Below are 10,985 nucleotides of genomic sequence, written 5' to 3' on the forward strand. Positions count from 1 at the left end.
TGCTATGCTACTATGTCTTATTTGATTCTTTATTATCATCAGGTAAGACATAAATGATTTTACGTTGATAACTCTAAGATGGTACCATGGTGGGGTCTTACATTTTAATAGGGGAAACCAGTTTATATAGGGGGGTTAATAACAGAATTTTTGGATGTTGATGTAGATAAGATGTTATATTTTGAGTTGAAAGACTATATTAGAAAATTGAGATATAGCACAACTTGCACTTTTAGTATTAAAGCACCTAATTATGATATTTTGGTAGATGTTGATAATGATATGGATATTTTTGAGATGATGTGTTCCTTGGAAGATGGGGATAAAGTGGAGGTATTTGTCAACTATTTAGTTGAGCCAGATGGTGTGGCCCCCCCTCCACCCAAACCTTTATTTTTAGAAATGTTTTTCATAGGGATTTGGAAGAATATGGTGCATCTTTTAATGTTAGGCCTAACTTTAGGGTAAGTGCGGACCATTTAAATGTGGAGGACCCTACTTTTTTTTTCCAACCACATCTCTTTTAAATACCACACCTCTTTTCACTACTACATCAAGTGCTGCTGCACCAAGTGTTGCTGCATCAAGTGCTGTTGTAGTAAGTAATGCTGCAGTAGATGATATAGATGTTGGTCCTGTTGGATCTGATTTTTTAGAAGAAGAAGTGGAGGCTTATGATTATTCTACTGAGGATAGTATTGAGTCATAAGGAGAATTAGTTGGAGATGATAATGAAGAGGAGTATGGTAGTGATGTACATGAGGAGGTTAAGGAGTTAAGAGCTGAAAAGAAAAAGTTTCAAAGGAGGAAAAGAAGTGAGAGAGTACCAACTGACAATGCAGAGGTACCAGTAGGTGAAGCAGGACCAGATCTAGGTTATGATAAAACTGAAACAGGTAGAGTAAGTCATGAAGGAAGTCTTGGAGAGGATGAGCCATACTTTGTAAGTTCTGATGAGGATAGTTTTGTATTAGATGAAGATGATTGTTGTGGTGATGATGAACATGGAGTGGTTGATTCTGGTAGAGCAAGAACTGTGAAGTTGTCAAAAAAGAGGACAACAAATCAAAAAATCATTCATGACCCAACTGCAAAGGAAGTTGTTTGCCAGTTGGGTATGGTGTTTAAAGATGTGAGTGAATTTAGAAGAGCAGTGACTAAATATGCAGTAAGAAAAAGGGTTCCTATAGAGAAGTGGGTTAATGAGCCAAAAAAAGGTTAGAGTTAGGTGCAAGGATGGTTGTCCATGGCTTTTATATGCAGGTCTTGACAAGACAACAAATGATTTCGTGATAAAAACTTACATTCCAAAGCATACTTATAACAAGACAACCAGAAATTACTTGTGCAATGCAAAGTTCTTAGCTAAAACCTTCAGAGAAATAATAGTTAAGCAACCCAACATAAGAGTATTCAAGTTATAAGAGTTGATTAGAAAAAATTTCAAACTTTATGTTGGTAAGACCACTGTGAGAAGAGCAAGGTCTAAAGTCTTGAAAGAGATAATGGGTGATCATGTTGTAGAATTTTGAAGAATTCTTGACTACAAAGATAAACTGTGGAGGACAAACCCGGGGACCAGTTGTGTTGTCAAACTTAGTGAGGCTGATGAAGTAGGTAAACCAAAATTTCAGACTTTTTACATCTGCTTTGATGCTTTGAAAAAAATATGGGTATATTATAGGAAGTGCATAGGTTTAGATGGTTGTATTCTTAAAGGTATTTGTAAAGGCCAATTATTAGTTGTTGTGGCCAAGGATGGAAACAACCAGATGCTGCCACTTGCTTGGGCAGTAGTTGAAAAAGAGAACACAAACACCTGGACATGGTTTGTTATGCAGAAGGTATGTACAGAATTTTATGTTTAACCTCATTTCTTTTTACTTTAACTTAGTAGATGTAATTATTCCCTAACTTCAGCCTTTTTTTGTTATGTATGTTTACTGAAGGGACTGTTTGAAATTGAGGAGGTCTTACCTCAATCTGAACATAGACGATGTTCAAGGCACACCCTAGCTAATTGGACTAAGGACTGGAGAGGTCTTCAAAGAAGACAACATTTTCGGAAGATAGGAAAAAATATGTTTGAGTCTCAATTGAGGAAGAACATACAGAAGATGAAGTTGCTTGGTCCTGAAAAAATGATGCAAGACTTAATATACTACAACATTAATTACTGTGCAAGCTTTACTTCAATACAGAAGTAAAGTGTGATTCAGTGGATAACAACATGAGTGAGTGTTTTAATGCATGGATCTTGGTAGCTAGGCACAAGACTATTATTTCTATGCTTGAAGAAATAAGAGTGAAGATGATAACAAGAATAGGCACTCTAAGGGAGGTCCAAATACCTGGTGCAGTAATTATTTACCAATGTGTTTAAAGATTTTAGAGGAGAACATCAATAGGGCTATGGATTGTACCATTAAGTTTAATGGAGTGGCTGATTTTGAAGTGAAAGAAGGTTTTGTCAACATACACTGGATATTGTCAAGAGGACATGTAGTTGTAGGTTGTGGCAGTTAAAGGGCATACCATGTGCACATGGTGTGGCTGCACTATTGCTCAAGAAACACCCCTTGTATGACTATATTGACAGTTGCTACAGTAAGGAAACATACTTGAGGACTTATGCCAATGTGATTGAACCATTAACAAACATGGAAATGTGGCCTGTTTGATCAAGCATTACTGTTGCACCACCTGAAATTAGTATCTTGCTTGGTAGGCCATCTAAGTCTAGGAAGAAGGAAGCTGGAGAAACAAAGAAATCTGGAAAATTGCCTAGAACTGGACTAGCAATGACATGTAGTTTGTGTCATGTTAGAGGCCACAATAAAAAAAAGGTGCCCTCTAAAAGGACAATCAGCAGAACCAAGTGTTGCACCATCAGTAACACCTACTGGTTCAGGGATTGGAAAAGGCAGATCAAAGGTAAGTTTAACACTTAATTTAGTATATTACTTATCTTACTTCTCTAATTTCTTAACATTATTTTAATATGTAGAAAACTACACCAGAAACATCAAATGTACCTCCTCAAGTTAGTGTTGGTTCAGGCAGGGGAAGAGGCAGACCAAAGGTAATATTACACTTGTACTAATTAGCTCAATAACTTTTATATAACTCTCTTCTTTTTATATGTATAGAAAACTCCATTAGAAATCATTAGTGCATGTCAACAATAAAAAAAAAAAAAAGAGAGACCAAGAAAGGCAACACTAGCAGCACCTAGTGCACCTCCTCTACCTAAAACACCTTCTGCACCTAGTGTTTTCCCAGCATCCTGTTTTTGCACTTTCTGATTATTGTGCATCATTTTCAATGGCTGGTACTACTAAAAGAGGAAGAGGTAATGTTAGGGAAAAAGCAGCTCTATTAAAAAGGTCAAAAGTAATGAAAATGGGTGTGTCCCAAGCTGAAAATGGATTCAAAGTCCTAAATGTAAGTATCTAGCTTTGTTGTATCTTGTGTACATATGAGTCTTTAATGTATGAATGTTTGAATAATTTTTATCCTTCACTGTAGCCTGGCATGCCTAGCAGTAAAATCTGCTTTACTGGTCAAGCAAGGGTAACAAGATCAGCTGATATAATTGGTAACATTGGTTATACACCAAGTACTACCAGTAAGCTGAAATAGAATGACAAAATAGCAATATCAATAAAAAATCTATAAGAGATTAAAGAGAAGAAAAGAAAGAAGAATATGGGAAGCAGTTCAAATAATCCAAGTCAAAAAAATACTTCTTCAAAGTCCAAGATGCCCTGAAAATTATAGTGATGTTGATTATTTTAAGCACTGTTTTAAGTTAGACTAGCTGACATGAAAATAATTTTATTTTGGTGTTGGAAAATAATTTAAGCACTGTATATATATTTTGTTGATGAATGTTGCCTAATGGTTGGTATGAATGATGATGTTATGCCTAATGGTTGGTATGAATGATGATGTTGTGCCTAATGATTGGTATGAATGATGATGTTGTGTGAAGTTGGAATGTTTTGTTGATGAATGTTGTCATTAGGTATTATTGTTGTGTTAAATGGTGGTAAAGTTGATATAATGTCAACACAACATTGCCATTACATGATTTAAGTGTAAACACATAGTAGCAGCACGGTGCTTTGCCTAACAAGACACAACTTTGCAAGTGTAAGATAGCAACAACACAAGACACAACAGTAAACAATAACATAGCAGCAATACACGACACAATTTTGTAAGTGTAAACAACAACGTAGCAGGAACACAACACAATTTTAAAAGTGCAAACAATAACATAGCAGCAGTACAAGTGCAAACAATAACATAGCAGTAGCACAACAAACATCTGAAATGCGACTAGGCAAAAGACACCATAACAGAACATAATCTGATATATTTAGAGAGAGGTATACAAAATTTACACCATAGTAAACTAGATCTAGCAACTACTTTCAGTTCATTTGTTGCTGATGAACATAGCAGCAATACAAATCAAAATACATAAAAATATCTTCCTTTTGAACCTACACCATCTCCATCTTTCATTGAGTTTCTTCTCCTCGTCAAGTTAACAATTTGGACCTATTTAAGCCATAAGTCTTCTTCCAACTCATTGATTTTGTTCACCAATCTTGGAATGATAAAATTTGATCTTGGATCCACTTTTTCTTTATCCCTCTATAGAAAAAAATACATTTTTGAGACTAAATTTTTTTTTAGAAATCAGTACATTATCATAATTTAAATATAAATTGACAGAAAAATACATACACCATAGTAGGGGTAACACCAAAATCTTCTTTCCAGATTTGACTTCGACCATGAAGTTTGCAAGTCAAGCAAAATATCATATTTGCATCTCACAACATCATTGACCATTGGGTCTGATTCATCCATACAAAGCTTATTCAATTTCGAATTTGTCATTTCATGAATTCCGACAAAATCGATCATCAAATTACAAACCCTAAATTAATAGTTGAACCAAATTACAAAACAAAACTTCAAGAATTGAAGTACAAATTGGGATTAAAAGCTAAAACGTACGTTAAAGAAACAAAATAAAATAAAATAAAATAAAATGGAGGAACATAAATAAAAATGGTGGACAAGGACATGGGTCATATAAAGAAGAAGAAGATGACCGTTGGAAGAGAGAGAGAGAGTAGTTTTTCATATTTATTTCATCAAATAATCAATTAATGATGTGTATATTACACGTGGAAGTCTAAACTTTTAATTTTGGACGTGCTGGGACTAAACCAACGCGCCTAGAGGGGGTGTTCTCACCTTCCTTGACAGGTCAATATTTGGGGTAATAAATATAGGAAAAAATATATCAGAGGTAATAGGTCACTTTAAAGGTTGAGTGTGTAGTTGGAATTTCGACTAAAGGTTGGGGCTAATAGACCATTTTCTTGCATAATAATAATAATAATAATAATAATAATAATAATAATAATTAAAAATAATCTAAAAGCAACTGAAAATAAAAATTATTAGGTTAACCGCTAACGACATTGCTCCGGTAGGTGCAGGTACATAAATAGGAGCAGGTGGCGGAGGCGGAGGCAGAGCCACACATGTTGTATAACCCAACTCTTTAGTACCAAACTCAGCACCACCTGAGCTCTCAACTTCAGAACTTGAATTCGTCGAAAAGGCTTGGAACCCCGTCAAAGATTTGAAATCTTGATGATGAGAATGATAATAGTTGTAGTTGTACATATTAGTTAACGAAAGAAATTCATGTTGCTGGCTAATTTGTCGATATGAAATGGCTAAAGAAGAAGGCGGATGGTTCTAGAGCTAAAGAAATTCGAGAAGAATATAGGGAAAAAGAAGAACCTTGACTTGTAAAAAATTATTGAAAGTCTTTGCGAGAATCGGAAGAGTTTCGAGAATTGGAAGAGTACTCTTCTGATCTATTAGTAAAGGATATACTTCTTGAGTATGTCATCCGTGTGGAATGGAGTGGGTTGCTCAAATCAGTTGTATGTTTGTTCTACAGAAGTCATCTACACCTTACTGATATTGTTTGAAATGAATAAAGAAATGGATGATTCTAGAGTTGGGAAAAGATGAAGCTTTGTCAAGGTGAAATTATTACTTTACCCTTGATCGTTCCTTTGCTTTACATTTCTATGTGGTAGTAATATCTTATTGTTTATGAAAATTTACAGGTGAGTTTCATTAGACTATAGATAATCACTAGTTTTAAACTTTTTTTTAGTTTCTATTGAGCAAGAAATTTATGTGTTCACCTTTTTGGGTTATCATATCGTTCTCTTACATGTAGTTTCTAAATATTTTTGTAGAAGCGCTCATATGGTGTTGTTTGTGGCTTTACTTAAGTATAACACTGGATTGACATTTTAGTTTTAAGATTGAGGCACAACACTCAGTTGACATCTCATATGTTGGATTGGATTTGTTTTCTTAAAAAATTCAACTTTTATCATTAGCTAAAGTTACAAATCAAAAAATTTGAACCAAACGAACAAAACCGACAAGAACCAAACCGACGATTATTTTTTTATTTTATTTGATTTGGTTATGTTTTTGACTAGTAACCACCCATGAACACCTCTACAAGAGGGTGAGTATCGGTTTCCCTCTGGAAGGCCCAAAATTTAGCATCATTTGACCTTGCTAGAAGTTGAAAATTTCCAGAATAAGTATACTGAGTAAATGATGTTATATCAAATTAAATTTCATATCCAAGTACACTGGATCAAAGAACAGAACAAAATGAGCAACCAATGTCAAAAGTTTAGCCTGCAGGCTGGAAAACAAAAAGAGGAAAGGCGGGTTGGAACAACTTCAATGTGGACAATGCCATGTATAATTATATACAGCAGCCTGGCTCGAACATCATCTTCTTACACAAATGGAGATGGCCAAGAAGCCATGATGTGCCCCTTAAATATCATCCTTTTTCTTATATCCGAGAAATTCTCTGGGCTTTTGGATCTTGTCTGGTGAATCTAAAAATAATTAATATAAAACCTGATGTCTTCTTATTCTTAAACTCTTGCTGTATTGAATTGGATCCTCCAAACACCAGCGTGGAAGAGGCTATTTAACACGATCTTCAAAGACTTGTTTTTACTATACAGACAAGTCTAAATTTCTGAATCATTCAACCTCAGAGCTTACCACAAAGCTGGGGAATGCTAAGGTTATATCCCTGAATAAAGAAGGCCACCATATCAGTATCAGATAATAGCAATATACATTTCTTTTTTTGCCGATGCAAATGGCTTACATGAAAATAACTTCAATTTAGTTATTTCAAGAGGAACGCGAAAAAGTAAAAGAACATCTGAACCAATCTGAGTTTTCATTGATGTCACACTAACATCCATATTCTTTAAAAGAGATGGATTCTTTGAAACAAATTCCTTCCACTCTTCTGGATCTATCCTCCCATCACCCATTGTATCTGCACCAATAAACGTCTGCCACAAAAGATGAAGATAGATTGTCAATAAACATTAGAGCAAAGGACTACCTAATGACAATTGGGTGAAAGATAGTTTAAACTTTAAAGTAGTCTTCACCTCATCTACAATTATCTCAACTACGTCATCTGAAAGAACCAAGTCTGACTCATGCAGCAGCGCCAATACCATCTCTTTCAACTGCAAATTATATCAACATAGCATAGAGATTATTGCCTTTAAGCAAACATGCTTTTGCCAGTCAAAATAATGTCACGGTTTATTTTTCTTGCCTTTAAGCAAACATGCTTTTGCCAGTCAAAATAATGTCACGGTTTATTTTTCTTTTCTTATTTTTCTTATCAGGAAAAGAAAAATATTTGAAAGCAAAAAGACTATGGGAATATTCCATGGAGTAGCATAGTACTTATATAGTTGCAATACTAACCTCTTATCTCTCGATATAACCAGTGTGCCTTAGATCATATAATCTGAATGCAACTGCAAGGATATTAAGATAGAGGCATCAATGTCAACAAATAGGCATACATAATTCATTTCATTAGAAGGCTGAAAGTGAGAAAATGAGAATTAAATGAAAGGCAGCATATCAATCATGCAAAAGCTAGCAAAGATCATTTCTTAGATGTCATTTTATCAGCTACTGGTGCATTAGGGTGGAAGATGCCCAGTGATCGGACAAATTCCCCAAACTCAATAACTCCATTGCGCTTGATATCAAAAAGATCAAATATCTGCATGATAAGAAACTCAGTGAATAAATATCCACAAGACCACAACCTAAGATGAACACAGACAGAAAATAACAAAAGAAGCAATCAAATGGAAGAGAAACAGTAGATTTCCAGCATAAGAGTTGATACGTCAAACTTTTTAATCAACAATGCACAAGATTCATCTAGAAAGACTATTTGGATGAAAAGAAACGTACCCTATCTGCAAACAGATTCTTCTTCTTTTGGTTCCTGAAGAGTGTCAGCTGAAACTCTTCCTGATGATGACATTGCAAGAATCAGAATAGGTAGCCATAACACGTTTTGGACTTATCAATTAGCTATGTACTATATCAATTATACAGTTAAGAATCCAAAACATAGAAAGATATGTGTATTTGTATTTGCAAGCAGAATATACCTTATGAATGAGCCCATCATCAATTATGCAACTGCTTATTCTTTTGAACAGCTCATATAATGCTTCGACTTCACTCACTGTAACTACAATTTTTTTAACAGTTCATAAATGATTAGCAGTTGTACAAAGAAGTTGCTGATAAAGGTGTATAAATCTCTTATCTTATGCAATATCAACGATGCTTGACTGCTTCTCTAAGGCCATATAATTCGACAATCTAACTAAACTAGCAGAACTTGACAGCAACTAGGAAACAAGTACATTGTGCTTTGAAACTTTAGTGACACAACATGACTGAGATTCTCAAATGATTCATACTCACAAGGTGTCTCGGCAGCAAGCACAGTGGGCTCCTCATAACCGGGTATGTATTGGAGTGTTGTTTTTGAGTGAAAGCAGCCCATCAGAACATAATATTAGTAATAGCCAAAGATTGTTTTAGAAATAATATATCGAATCAGAGACTTCATCTAACAATCCACCTGCCACAATTAAGATTAGGTTACTAACAGCAATAAGCAACAAGCTAAAGAGCACAGAAATTAACATCAAACAAGGAATTTTATTCTCACAGCCATTCCGAGATCATCATGGAATTCATCTAAAGATTATGTAAAATGTGTAAAGCCAAACGACGAAGGTTCTCCAGCTCCACAGTAATTGGCAGTATTTAAAATACCATTATAGAATACACTTACCTATTAAATCAGCCCCGTTTACGTGGAGGGGCGTAACAATTTAGATGTGCATATGATCATCACAAATTTAGAGTGAAAGTAGAACAAACTTAGATCATCAATGGCATCTAAATGTTTAGGCTAAGATTCTTTACCCAATGGCTAAGGCATAAATTCTTGCTTACACTTACTAAAAGCATAGCAAATAATGATCTAGGCTAATATTATACTGTTTAGAATTAATCAACATCAGGGGAGATAATACGGAGTTTTAAATGAGATAAAGATTCCACTTCATAAACTACAGAAGAAGGCATAGATATAACAAAATTTCCTCTGATAGATTAATGAATACAGAAGTACAAAACCATGATAGCATAACAAAGGAGAAAAGTGCAACAACTTTTTACATACTAAAAGATTACCTACAGAGAAAGAGTATGAGTCTAAAGAGTTTGAAGTATTGGCTTAAAAAATTTCAGAGGAACATTTAAATTGCTTTAGTTTTGAAGAAAACAAGACCACACTCAAAACCAAAAGCACAGGTATGGCAAAATTCCTAACAAACCCACAAATTTCGATGAGAGCAAGAGAGAAAAGAGGGACCATGGTCCCTGTGCCAAAGCTAGTATTTCCATTGAGGGGTCAAAATATGGAGAAGTAAATACCTTAAGATGCCAAAGCAAATTTAATATTTGCTATATAAATGTAATTTTTACCATATATTTAACCGTATAATTTTTCGCTGAAGGGGTTCGCATAAACCCTTCGCTCTACTCCGCCCCTGCCAGACATTACATGCACGTTATATTCAAGAAAAAGATTACAGAGGAAATGGTGCAATTTTGGAAGCATGTGTATATACATTGTAATTTATTTTCTGTTATAACAAACCAGAGTGAAATCTGACCTGACCAGCTCTGCTAACCTTCTATGACAAGTTATGGAGAAAAGAGAAGGCCAATACAGAAGAAAATAAAAAAGAAAATAGGAAGAAAATTACAATGAAATTGCATTCAAGAATGACAATAACCCGATTATGTTTTGGCTACTAATGATGATCTTGGGTTAAAAAATAAAGAAGAGAAATCTTGAGTAGTGTGAAATCCCATTACGTTGCATTGTTCATCAAAACTGATTACATAATTTATGTGACAAATACACAACTCAATTTCAGCTTTCCTTTTTAAGAACACGTTTAGTTCAACAGAGGAAAAAACTTAGACCTGAAAATGAGAAAGGGATCTTTGTGAACACTGGAATTTTTTATATGAATACACACCCAAACACAATCTTTGCATTAATTTGATCTTCAAATAACCAACTAATGTAAATACATTTTTACTTTTTTATCTTCTTTCCTTTTTCAGTAAAAGTCGCCGTGCTATAAGACTCGAAGACTTGGCAGTTGTTATACACCAAATATTAGTAGTACTCCCTCCCTAGTCCCCTCCGTCCATATTGCTTTGAAAAATACATTAGTAATGTTTTGTATTTAATATTAAAAATAAAATTAATATAATAAATTAGATTTTTAATATCTATTTTTCCTTTTGAAAATTTCAGAATAACTCGTAGTTGTTTCAATTTGTGTCATAAATCTCTATCCTTCTAATAAGCTCTTTCCGTTTTAAAATAGTCGATCTTTTTTTATTTGACATTCTCCTTAAGAAAATATTTATTAGGGATATATATTATCAAATTAGTTTTATTAATTATGCTA

General features: G+C 34.2%; 1 pseudogene; it reads right to left on the minus strand.

Moving 5' to 3' along the window:
* Positions 1-7,187: 7,187 nt before the first annotated feature.
* LOC107854307 lies at positions 7,188-10,632 on the minus strand (annotated as a pseudogene).
* Positions 10,633-10,985: the final 353 nt, after the last annotated feature.

Source organism: Capsicum annuum, chromosome 6 (genome assembly GCF_002878395.1).
Source record: "Capsicum annuum cultivar UCD-10X-F1 chromosome 6, UCD10Xv1.1, whole genome shotgun sequence".
Taxonomy (NCBI): domain Eukaryota; kingdom Viridiplantae; phylum Streptophyta; class Magnoliopsida; order Solanales; family Solanaceae; genus Capsicum; species Capsicum annuum.